This window comes from Sminthopsis crassicaudata, chromosome 5, assembly GCF_048593235.1.
Source record: "Sminthopsis crassicaudata isolate SCR6 chromosome 5, ASM4859323v1, whole genome shotgun sequence".
Classification (NCBI taxonomy): Eukaryota; Metazoa; Chordata; class Mammalia; order Dasyuromorphia; family Dasyuridae; genus Sminthopsis; species Sminthopsis crassicaudata.
Genome location: NC_133621.1, coordinates 267,904,612 through 267,917,266, shown reverse-complemented (window position 1 = coordinate 267,917,266; position 12,655 = coordinate 267,904,612). Strand labels below are relative to the sequence as shown.

Here is a 12,655-nt window from a genome sequence, read left to right as displayed (position 1 = left end):
GAATTCCCTATTCCAATAAAAAGTTCATGTCTTATTATACTTACTCTCCAAAAAACTGTCCCTTCAAAAAACATCTTGATTAACTGTACCTTTTCAACATTTTCCCCCAAGCATTATAGAATGTTTTTTTTTATTATTATCCAAGTGTTAGTGTAGCTTATTAATTATACGTTTTAAAAAGTATTTTTGAAAAAATTATCAAAACACAGGTTTTATTAAAGAAAAAGAAAATTGACTGGCTTTTTTGATGTCCAGAAACAATGATAAGAGAACTGAGTTTAATGGGGAGAATTCAAATCTTAATGATGACATATACTGACTGTGACCCTCAGTCACAGTCTGAACCTTTTCAATGCTGGCAGGAAACATTGGAAGACATGAGCTTGCAGGTTTCAATAGGTGGACAGTATCTTCCTACACCAAGGAAATCACAACTCCTAATCACAGTGATTTTAGATCATGGTCATCTATGTATCAGAGTGTCTTATAATAGATAGATATATTTGTCTAAAAATGTCAATGTATATAAAGACAGGAACATTTATATGCAAATATGAGTTTCTTCAATTTCAAATTCTTTGATGTCTTTGATGTCTGTGCCTTTGCATATTCTATAATATGGAATTTACCTCCACCTCTTGTAATCTCTAACTCCTATCAAAGCTTACCCAAAAAAAGCATTGCCTTTTACATAAGACTTTCTGTGTTCCTCCCTTTCTTCAATTACATTATATTGACTCTCAATATCCTGCATTCATTTCCAGCTGTGCATGTTGTTTTCATTCGAATCAAATGAAATCTCTGGATTTAGAGGCATTTTAAAAACTTTTCTCCTTTAAACCTATCTTTCAGGTTTGCAATTGAGGTGCTGAATCTTATAAGAAATTGTTAAATTAAATTAACTATAAAAAGTTCTAAGAAGCTTTGAAGTGTTGACAATATATTTATTTTTACAGGCTTAAAATGAAACGGGCCACATTTGAAGAATCTGTAAAACAGCAAACGGGCTAAAGTGAAAAAATTCAGGAAAATACTTTGTGTTCTCCTTTAGTAAGTCAGCTCTAGGATTTAGTTTTCTTCATTAAAAAACAAAACAACTTTTCTTTAAATGGTAGAACATGATAAGAATTTTAATTGTAAAAAATCCAATTATTAATGTAATTCATATTCATTTCGGGTGCCGGTAGTGTTAATCATTATGTTAAGGAAGAGGTGAACTATTTTCTATATAAAATTAATAATATCACATCAGATTAAAAAGTCATAATGAAGTTACAAAAAAGTGTGCATGTTATGGAAAGAATTAAAAAAGGAAATTTCTACTGTTAATCATGGTTATAGTTCAATTCTTATTACCCTAAAGCCTTTGGCTGAAGTTTTGACATGAAGTTGTAATAATTTGAATTTTTTACTAAATGAAATCTAAATTATTAATAAATGAGGTTTGTTTTTTAATTGAGCATATATTTAAACTAATTAAAATATATCAAATTAAAATATTCTAAGTGCTCAAAAATGGCAACTCTTTAGAGCCACATGTAAGGGTAAATTAGAATATATATAGATAGATAGATATAGATATAGATATAGATATAGAGATATAGATATAGAGATATAGATATAGATATAGATATGTCTGTGACCTAACATTAATTTGCAAGAGGTGGGTTTTACTTTTTGGGATTAGTTTGTCTTCTCCCATCTTTTCTATTTAAGCTTTCATAGAAGACCTAGAAAGTGTAACCATTTCTTGATAATTCACAAGCTACTATTATTAGGCTTCTTTTCCTTACATAAAAGCCCTTTCTAATTATGAAGTGGCAAATTATTTTCCATAGTCATGAAGAAAATTATATTTGGTGTTCTTTTTTTCATACAGTGAACTCATAAAGGGCTGAAATTTAATTCTAAAATTCTATGATACTATTACCACAGTATTAAGAATTTGAGTCTTGGCTAAGTCCCTTGCAGTCAATATGACTTTTGACAAATGCCTTTTTGTCTTCAGTACTCAATTTCCTCACATATAAAACCTAACACTAGGTTCCCTTTTTGCTCCCAAAGTCTACAGTTCTAAGTCGAGAGAAGTCCAGTTCCATATTTTTTTTAAATAGCATTTTAGTTTTCTAAATACATGTAAATATAGATTTCATCATTTTCACCTTTACAAATCCTTGTATCACAAATTGTTCTCCCTCCCCTCCTCCAATATATCAAGTAATGCAATGTAAGTTAAACACGTGCAATTCTTCCAAACATATTTCTATATTCTTCACGTTAAACAAGAAAAGTTGAATGAAAATAGGAAAATAATGAGAAACAACAACCACAACAAAAAACAACAACCAAAAAAAGGTGAAAATAATATGCTTTGATCCACATTCGGTGTCCACAGTTTTCTTTCTGGATGTATAGGTCACTTTCCATCACAATTCTATTGGAATTGTCTTGAATCACCTCACTGATGAAAAGAGCCAAGGTCATCACAATTGATCATTACAAAATCTTGTTACTGTGTACTATTTTGTCTTAGTTCCGCTTGCTTTAGTCAGCATCTGTTCATGCAAATTTGGCCAGGCATTTCTAAAATCAACCAGTTCCATTCCCTAACTGATGGGCATCTCCTCAATTTATACTTTCTTCCCACTACAAAAAAGGGCTTCTACCAAATATTTTGCACAAGGGTGAGCTTTTTCTTCTTTTATGCCCTTTTTGGGCTATAGATCCCAGCAGAGATACTGCTGGATAAAAGGGAATTCGGAATTTGATAATTCTTTGTGCATAGTTCCAAATCGCTCTAAAGAATGGTCTGATCATTTTGCAACATCATGAGTAATGCGTTATTATCCCAGTTTTCCCACATCCTCTTCATTGTGTATCAACTTTTCCTGTCATCTTAATCAATCTCAGAAGTGTAAAGTAATACATCAGCATTGTCTTAGTTCGCATTTCTCTGATCAATAGTGATGTATAGTAATTTTTAATATGCTTAGGAATGGCTTTTATTTATTCATCTGAAAATTGTTCATAATCCTTTGATCATTTGTCTATTGGGTGATGGTCTGTGTTCTTATAAATTTGAGTTAATTTCTATATATTTTAGAAATGAAGCCTTTCTCAGAAACACTGGATGGAAATATTGCTTCCCAGCTTTCTGCTGCTTCCTAGTCTTGGCTGCATTGGCTGTGTTTGTACAAAAACATTTTTACTTTTTTTTTCTTTTTTTAATGATAGCTTTTTATTTACAAAATATATACAAAAGACAGAGCCAAGATAGTGGAACAAAGGCAGGGATTTACCAACCTCTCCCCCAGACTGCTCCAAATTCCTTTAAACAATGACTCTAGACAAATTTTAGAGGATGAGAACACCCCCCCCCCAAAAGGGAGTAGAACATTTTTCTGCTGAAGACTGCTTAGAACCTCAATAGCAAAGGTCTGTAATACCAGGGTCGGAGTCCTGGCACAGAACACACCAGGTCAGGACACACGTGCAGCTCTGGATCAAGCTCCAGCCCAGATGGCCTGATCTCTAAACCAGTGGCAGTATTAGCTGTTTCCAGACGTCTCAGCCCAGACAGCCCAAGGAGGACTTAGAAAGTCAGCAAAAATGATCTGTGGAACCAGAACTCAGCGTGCAATCCCAGTGCAGGTCAGGTCCCAGTTCCAGTCCAAATCCCAGCATCAGCAAGGTGGGACCTCTGAATCAGCAGCAGCACTGCAGGCTTCTGAAGCTCTCCGGCAGGTACACCAGGGAGGATTCCTGGTCAATGGAGATAGTCGGTGATTACGGGGTGGGGGTCTGGAGTAAAGTCCCAGGGAAGTCCTGATCAAGCTGAGTCCCCACTCTAGAAAGCACACTAGATTTTACAACTACTGTGTGGCAGGGATACATCTAATAGTTTGAGGGCAGAAAAGAGTGATGAACAAAATTCAGACTTCTAGAAGGATTTCTGAAAGCAGCTGCATGAAGCCCTGAAGCTTGGGACAATGCACCTTCCACACTGGAAACAGAGTCCTACTTTTAAAAAGTCCAGCAATAGGCTAAGAAAATGAGCAGACAAGGGCGGTGTGTGGCAGGCCCGGCAGGCAGGTGGGAAGAGGCTGTGATGGTGGCGGCGGCGGTGGCGGCGGCGGCGGCAGCGGTGGTGGTGGAGGCCGCCAGGGCCTTAGCCTCAGACTCGGCCCCGGCCTGAGGGAAGGAGGGAGGGAGGCATCGCGGGTGGTGGCTGCTACAAGGGGGAGGCCTGGCCACTACCGACTGCAAGCTGGGCATCGTGGGGCTCGGCCAAGTGGCCGGGAAGACAAAGTACACACTGGTAGATGAACAAGACATCGCACTGGTGGAGAGTTACTCTTTTGAGGCATGAATGGAAGTAGCTGCTGATGGAAATGGTGCTAAAATATTTGCTGATGCTTTTGACAAAAACCAAGGAAGGGGATCTGGACGTTTACTTCATGAGTTGTTGTGGGAACGACACAGGGGAGGAATTGCTCCGGGATTTCAGGTGGGTACATCTTAATGCAGTAACAGTGGACAATCGATTAGACAACCTGCAGTTAGTGCCATGGGGTTGGGGACCTAAAGCAGAAGAAATCTCTAGTAAACAAAGGGAGCAGAGTTTGTACTGGCTGGCAATTCAGCAGCTTCCCACTGATCCTATTGAAGAACAATTCCCTGTCTTGAATGTTACTCGTTGGAGATGTGGTAGAAGAAGAAGAGAATTCCTGCACATACTATGAATGTCATTATCCCCCATGCACTCTGATTGAAAAGCAGTTACATGAATTCAACATCTGTGGCCGGTGTCAGGTAGCCAGCTACTGTGGTTCCCAGTGCCAGCAAAAGGACCGGCCTGCTGACAAGAACCACTGTTGGGAGAAGAAACGAACCTTCCGGCAAGAGCTTGAGCCAGAGCAATGACTGATCAGTGACATCTCAGCAGTCAGATTCCTGTTCCCATGGGCATCTGTGGACTCTTGTTTTTGCACAGTAACAACAGACTGGTTATTGAAGCCGGAAGCACTGAAGAATCCAATGATGCTTGCATACAACAGCCACTGTATAGACCAAGCCACTTCAGGGCTTTCTATAAGGGGGACAAAGCTTCCCTTCCAGTGGTATTCTCAAGCACAGACTACTGTGGAGGCTTCAAGCAGGAAGCCTCTCATTATTTATATGTTAATATGTTTGTAATGTACAGTTTTTTTTGGTTAGAAATTACAAATAGAATCATTTACTGTAATCTTCAAATGAGAAACTGTTGGGCCACATGTCTAAATACCGTCATGTAGCAAAAGCTCATCACCTAGATACCTGAAAGCCACAGCAGCTGAGTAAAGGTCAGGGGGACGGGCTTCCAGCATCAGCAGTTACTTTGAAGAACAGTCTGCATGGAAGTAATATTTAAAAAAAAAAAAAAGCAGAAAAAAAATTCTGACTTTTGAATATAATTATGTGACTAGGTTTATCAGAACACACAAAGACGGTAACAAAGTCGAAGCTCCTACATCCAAAGCCACTAAGAAAAATAGGAATTGGGCTCAGGCCATGAAAGAACTTAAAAGGGACTTTGAAAATCAACTAAGAAAATAAAGGAAAAATTAGGAAAAGAATTGATTAGAGATGCAAAAGGAAATACCAAAAAAACTAATGAGGAGAAGAATGCCTAATTAGCCATTAAGGAAAGGATTAACAAAAATTCATTGAGGAAAATTATAAAAAAGCAAAAAAAAAATTTAAAATAGAATAAAAATGTGAAATATCTCACTGTAAAAACAACTGACCTGGAAAATAGATTCAGGAGAGATGATTTAAAAGTTATTGGACTCCCTGAAAGAAATAGTCAGGAAAAAAAATGCCTATACTTCAATTTTCAAGAAATTAATGAAGGAAATCTTTTTTGGTATTCTAGAAGCAGAGGTTAAAATAGAAAATGAAAGGATCCACTGACCACCTCCTGAAAGAGATCCTAAAATAAAACTCCAAAGAATGTCTTAGTCAAATTCTGAAATTCCCAGATCAAGGAGAAAATATTTCAAGAATCCAGAAGCAATTCAAGTATAATGCAACCAAGAATCACGTTGTCAACAAAACTTGTATATAATTCTTCAGAGGAAAAGATGGTCATCCAATGAAACAGGATGAGGTGAATAGAAAATTTAGAGGACTGTGGAGAAGCATAAGGAAGTAATCAAGAAAGTCATAGCCCAAGGGACTTAATTAAGGATTTAACCTGTTTACATTACTACAAGATAGGATGATATTTATGTGTGGCTCAGGATGGTGAGTGGTCACCATTGATTAAAAAGCTGGAGAGATCTCTAGGAGCAAAGGAAAAGTTTATTTTACCTTCTCACGAGAAGTAGGTGTCCTTCTTGACAAGCAAGCAATCAAAAAGAAGAGACACCTTTTGGGAAAGGTTTTATACTTTAAATCGTTCCTAACACAAACATTGACCACCATTCTCATTGGCTGAGGATCTTACATTCTAATTGAGGAAACTACCCGAGAAATTGAACTTGGCCAATAAGTACATAGTTGCCCATATTTGGTCAAAGTAGAGAGAAAATGATGTCATGGGAGGATAGCAGAAAGGGAATTTAGGTGTGCCCTTGAGTTAATGCTCAAGGACCTTCAGGCCCATTCCAACTCTGAAGCACATGCAGCTTCTTTACTCTATTTTCACAACTGTCTTAAGAGATTTCACCTCATCTTGTTCAGTTCCCCCTCTTATTTGTACACTGAAATCTCTTCAAATTTTGTAACATAATTTCACATTCCCTATCTAATCCCCTTCTGGCTCCTGTTGGTGGTCTTGGGCCACTGGCCCAAGGGTGGGAACCCTTGTTCTTTGAACTCCATCAATCTAACAGACCCTTCAACTTTCCCTTCCAATCTGATCATTCTGGGTAATGAGTTTTGGACTATTCCAGTTACCAATCAGATCAAACAAGGTATGCAGGTAGGGAATAATATAGCACCATTAAGTGCCATAAGGCCAAACCAAAGAAGCTACTTCCACCCACCAGCTTCCCCCCAACCCAGGACCACCAGGAAGTATTGAAAGGTGAGGTCCAGGTCTATACAGAAATAGGAGCAAGTTTTCCAATGTTCCTTATACAACATGTTGATAAATTTAGTTTCTCACAAACCCCCCTTTCTTCAGCCTACAAGTCTATGCTGTAAAATGGCCTCTTTGGGTGAATAGCTGGGTCAGCCAAAACATAATCTCTGCAACTGCTTGAAGTCTAATTATCCTGTTCTACATATATTTTGGGCTTCTATATCTCCAATTTTCATCTTGAACCCAGGTGGCTGGCCCATATTCTAACTATTCTTTCTGGGGGTTAGGTGTCATCCCAACCATTTGCATCACCAGTCTGGATAATGGAGGTATCTAAACTCCATTTCTCTCTTCTCAAACCATCATACAACTGAATTTCTAAATATTTGTCTGCTTGTTCAGGAAGAAAGAAAAAAAAATGACCTTATTAATCCAATATAACAGATCCCTGCCCAATTAAGAGGTAGGTGAGTTTACTGTGAGGCTAAGGGGAAATTCCTAGGGGAAAATATATCTGCAAACAAACAGGCAAAAAGGCCCAAAGCAAATTTTAAAAGTAATAAGAAGAGTGATATATAGACAATTACAATGCACTGGGTTCAGAGACTGTGTTCCCATTCAGTAGAGGGCCCTTCCTCAAATGTAATCTCAGGCCTCCCTTATCTTCAACTGTCCACTCCAATAAAGGTGGTGCCACAAGTCCTTTTGTTCTGGTGTGGTGTGTCTAGCCTCGTTCCTGGGTCAGAATTGCAGTGTCTGAGGTCAGTATCACCTGGTAGGGTCCGTCCCAGCATGGAGTCAACTTTTCATCCTTCACCCAACCTCACACCTGAGTTCCATGAACAGGGAAACCTAGAGGAGGAATCTGAGCTATTAACTTTTTCATTGTAGTTCTTGTAAATGTTATACCAATGATTTAGCATCTCTCTTAAGAAACAAATCCTTTATCTCTAAAAGAGGGTCCCAGTCTCCCATATGATAAGCCTGGCAAGGATGACCGTACAATAATTCATAAGGTGAAAGCTCAATATCTCTACCTGGCTTGGTTATAATTGTGACCAGAGTGAGGAGAAGGCAATTTAGTCCAAGGTCTCTAAAGATAATTTAGTCAGTTGCTGTTTTATTTCTTGATTCATCCTTTCTACTTTCCCAGAAGAGGGAGGAGGCCAAGGGGTGTGGACATCCTAAGTAATTTCTAAGTCCCTAATCAGATTCTGCAATACTTGGCCCAAAAAATGTGTTCCCTGATCTAAGTCTATCATCTCCACTATTATATATCGGAGAATAATTTGTTCGAGTAAGACCTTATTTACAGTTGAGACAGTTGTTCGGGCTGAAGGAATGCCTCCACCCGTGACGTCAGATGGTCCACTATGACCAGCAAATATTCGAGGAAGCTCCACTGGTGGCAGCCCAAGTGACATCCACCTGTATGTTTTGGAATGATCTGAAATGGTCTGAAAGCCAGAGGTCATCCCCCTTTCAGGATCTGGTGTTGAGCAGTCTTGCTAGTCTTTCAACAAAAGAGGTTGCGCTGCACCAGTTGTCCAGCCAGAGTATAATATTCTTCTCTAAAAAATGTAATCTTCTCTGACAGCAGATTTCTTGGGGGGCTTCTAGAGGCAGCCGTCATTTCAGTTCAGTGTAATAATCACCCCAAATGCAGTCAGGAATTAAAGTCCAAATCCTTTATTATCTCAAAATCTTTCTCTCCATCCACAATAGCAAATCCATTGTTTCTTATTCCATCTACCATCCTAGAAAAGCCATCTACAAACCAATTCACTCACCCAGGGATTGGCGATTCTTGAAAATCCTCTCTTACTTTTGTTTGAAAATCAATTAACTTTAAGCAACAATGTTCCTCTCCAGGGGATGGTTCTGTTCCAGGGAACATAAAGGAGGCAGGATTAAGATTATGATCTTGGGTAATTACTAGATCATTTTTTCATAATAGTATTGCCTCATATTTCAAAACTGTGGAATCTGTGAGCCATATCCCAGTCCTCTGATTTAGTATTGTCCTTACTTGCTGTGGGACACTTACTATAAGAGTGCATCTGAAGGTGAGCTTCCTACTCTCTTCCACTAATAGAGGGGTAGCAGCTATTGCTTGTACACAGGTCAGCCATCCATAGGATCTAATACTTTAGAAAGGAAAGCCACTGGTCTTCTCTGCCCCCCCTCTTATTTGAGAAGGAACTCCCAGAGCCACCCTTCCCTTAACATTGACAAACAAGTGGAAAGGTTTTTCCAAGCTGAGGAGAGCCAATTCAGGCGGTGACATTAACAAATACTTTAAGTACTCAAACTTCTGATCACTCTCTTGATCCCACATGATAGAATTTGGACTCTCCTCCAGCAGGACCTTATGCAAGGGTTTAGTGATAGCCAAATAAGAATCTATCCATACCTGACAATATCCAAACAACCCCAGAAATTTGTGTAGATCTTATTTTTGTCTTACATTTGTGTATGTGTAATATTCCCTCAATTCTGGAAGGGTCCAATCTCTTGCTACCATCACTCATCAAATGCCCTAAATATTCCACCTCCCTCTCCACAAACTGCAATTTCTCTTTTGATACTCTAAACTGCAATCCTCCCAGGAAATTTAATAGATTAATGGTACAACTACTGGTATGTTCCCTTGCATCCCCCACTACTAGTAGATCATTGACATACTGTAGCACCCAAGTTCCCATTACTGGTTGGAAGTCTCCCATGCAATTTTCAAGGATTCCACCAAATAAATGCAGGGACTCAATATAACTTTGGGGCAAGAGGCTGCTTCCTTTCAGTCTCTGGATATTCCCTTTGGAAAGCAAAGACGTTTCTACTACTCTCCTCTAAAGGGCAGCCGCAGAATGCATCCTTTAGATCCAATAAACCGAATCACTTAGCAGAACTAGGAACACAGCCCAGAATGGCATATTGGTTCAGAACCACAGGGTGGGAAGCTCTGCTCTCCTTGTATATCAGGTCCTGCTCAAACCTCAGACTGTATCCTAGTCTGGTCTTCTTCATTCATTAGTACCATTCTACAATATACTATTTCAAGTATAAAACAGTCCCTACTGGGGTATATGCTGAGTCCATGGGGAATAAATTCATTCCTCAGCAAGTCCACTCCTACTTCTGAAATGATCACAAATCGGCACAATGTTTCCCTTTTTCCCATATGAATGCAAGTAAATCACCAGGGTCTCCTTAGATAATTTAACCTCCTCAGGCAAACAGGTCATTAAAGATCTCTATGGCCCCCAATGCCTCCTAAGAACAAGTGTCTCCTGGTGGGATCCCACCATATCAAGGATTCTGGGTGGGAGTCTTATTCAAAATAAGTTCTCCCCAATTAAAAATATTAGGACTCAGAATTTGGTAAAATTATTCTGCTAGCCAGATGGGATCTTCTATTAAGGGCCTCATTTCTTTCTTAATGGACCTGACTTCTGTGGTACTCAGGGGAGCATTCACATATCCTATACCTCCCTAAACCAAGGGAAGGGAACTTCTCTTAAGGGAGACAATTTAGGACTTGGTGTTTTGGGCTCTGGAAAAGGGTCCCTTAAATCACTCCAAAGGCCTTTTCATGTTCTGTTCCTTTGGCACGGCATTTCAATTTCTCATAATTATCAGTTCTCTAAGAACCCTCTTACTTCCCTAATGTAAGGGTGAATGAAGCAAATGGCCCCTTGAGGGGCTGAGTGGGGTTAATTGAATGAAATCCTCCTGTAGCCTCAGGTTCTCTTCACCTCCTCCCCCCTGTCCCACTGTCCCCAGGAGGAACTGATTGAATTAAGTTGTCTCTTTCCAGTTTAATTCTGGAGGCCATGGCTTCCTGAGGTGGGGCTAAGTATGGAGGATGGAGAGATAATAATGGTTCTCATTGCTGTGTTTTTAAAGTCTTCTCCAATACATTCTTTCCCTTTGATTCTTACTCAACATTATCTGGCCCCAGGGAGCATATACTTCCTCTTCTGGATTAGTAGATTTTTTTACTATTAACAAACAAATTTAGTTTTTGACACACCTAGTATTGAAGGGAACCATACATAGGCCAATATTATAGTTATCCCAGTCAAAACCATACCTTATCATCTTTTTCTTGCTCTTTCTTTTATAATTTGGCAGTTTGTTCCAAATGCTTATCTCCCAAAGGATTATTTTTCCCTGTATTTTCTGATCATTTTTCTAAATTTTTCTCCACAAGGGGTGGCTGTGACTGGGCCACATCCATTGAATTTGGATGGAATCTTAATTCCAAAATGCCCAAATATGCCCATTGTCCCCAATTCACTCCAGTCACCCAAGAAGGCCTATCCTATCTTGTCCAGAGCAGCCCTCCAGAGTCTGTAACTTGAATAAAGGGGTGCAAAAGGGTCTTCCCTCTGGGTTGCTGGGCAGCAAATTGCTTGACTGATCAATCCTTACATTTAGCTGGTTGGAATTTTATTGTGAAGTTTCTCAATTTTGCTTTGCCTTGAGTCTCTCCCATTTCAGGCATACATTACTTTGGAGAGCAAGGAGAAGCCAGATGTTGGCGGGCTGCCAAAATCAGGGCAGGGTGCTGCCCTGCTAGCACCCAAGTGTTTGCCTACTCACCAAGTCATGTGATCCCAGATGAGCCCCCAAAATTGTGTGGCTCAGAATGGTGATGGTCACCATTTAATAAATAGCTGGAAAGATCTCTAGGTGCAAATCAAAAGTTCACTGTATGTTCTCTTGAGAATTGGGCATCCCTCTCAACAAATAAGCAATCGAAAGGAGGAGTCACTTTTGGAATATACTATTTCAAGTATAAAACAGTCTCTAATGCAAACACCCCTCCTACCACTGACCATCATACTCATTGGATGAAAGTCTTACATTCTTAACAAAAGAACTACCCAGGAAATTGAACTTGTCCAATAAGTACATAGTTGCCATATTTGATTGAAGTAGGGAGAAAATGTTATCATGGGAAGAAAGCAGAAAGGGAACTTTGGTTAGTCCTTGAGTCAGTACTCAAGGACCTTCAGGCCTATTCCAATTCTAAAGTAGATGAAGCCTTATCTTATTTGCATATCTTCACAAGTGGTTTCTTAATTGCTGCTTGGAATAATGGAGAGAACCTAGAATCCAAAAATTTTAAAAAGAAATGTTAATTTAAAAAAAAAAAAAAAACTATTAAATGTAACTGGGGAAAATACTAAATAAATAAATAAATAAATAAAATACATTCAAAGATGGTTTTCAACATTCACCCTTGAAAAACCTTGCGTTCCAAATTTTTCTCCCTCCCTTCCCTGATCCTCTCCCCTAGAAATCAAGAAAATTTTAATTTAGTATAATCAAAATGATCAATTTTGCATTTCACATTATGTTCTCTATTTCTTCTTTGGCCATAAATTTTATCTTTCTTCACCGATCTGACAGTCCTTTTTTTCCTCATTTGCTTATAATATCACCCTTTTTGTCTAAATCATGAATATATTTGTTTTCTTGCTTTAGGGTGTTTGATATTGGTCAATAGCTAGTTTCTTCCATACTATTTTCCAGTTTCCCTAGCAATTTTTGTCAAATAGTGCATTCTTAGTCACTATTTTG

At 38.9% G+C, this 12,655-nt stretch overlaps 1 pseudogene; it reads left to right on the top strand.

Annotated features, from left to right (window-relative positions):
- The first annotated feature begins 4,220 nt into the window (after positions 1-4,220).
- Positions 4,221-12,244, top strand: LOC141544599 (zinc finger MYND domain-containing protein 19 pseudogene; annotated as a pseudogene).
- Positions 12,245-12,655: the final 411 nt, after the last annotated feature.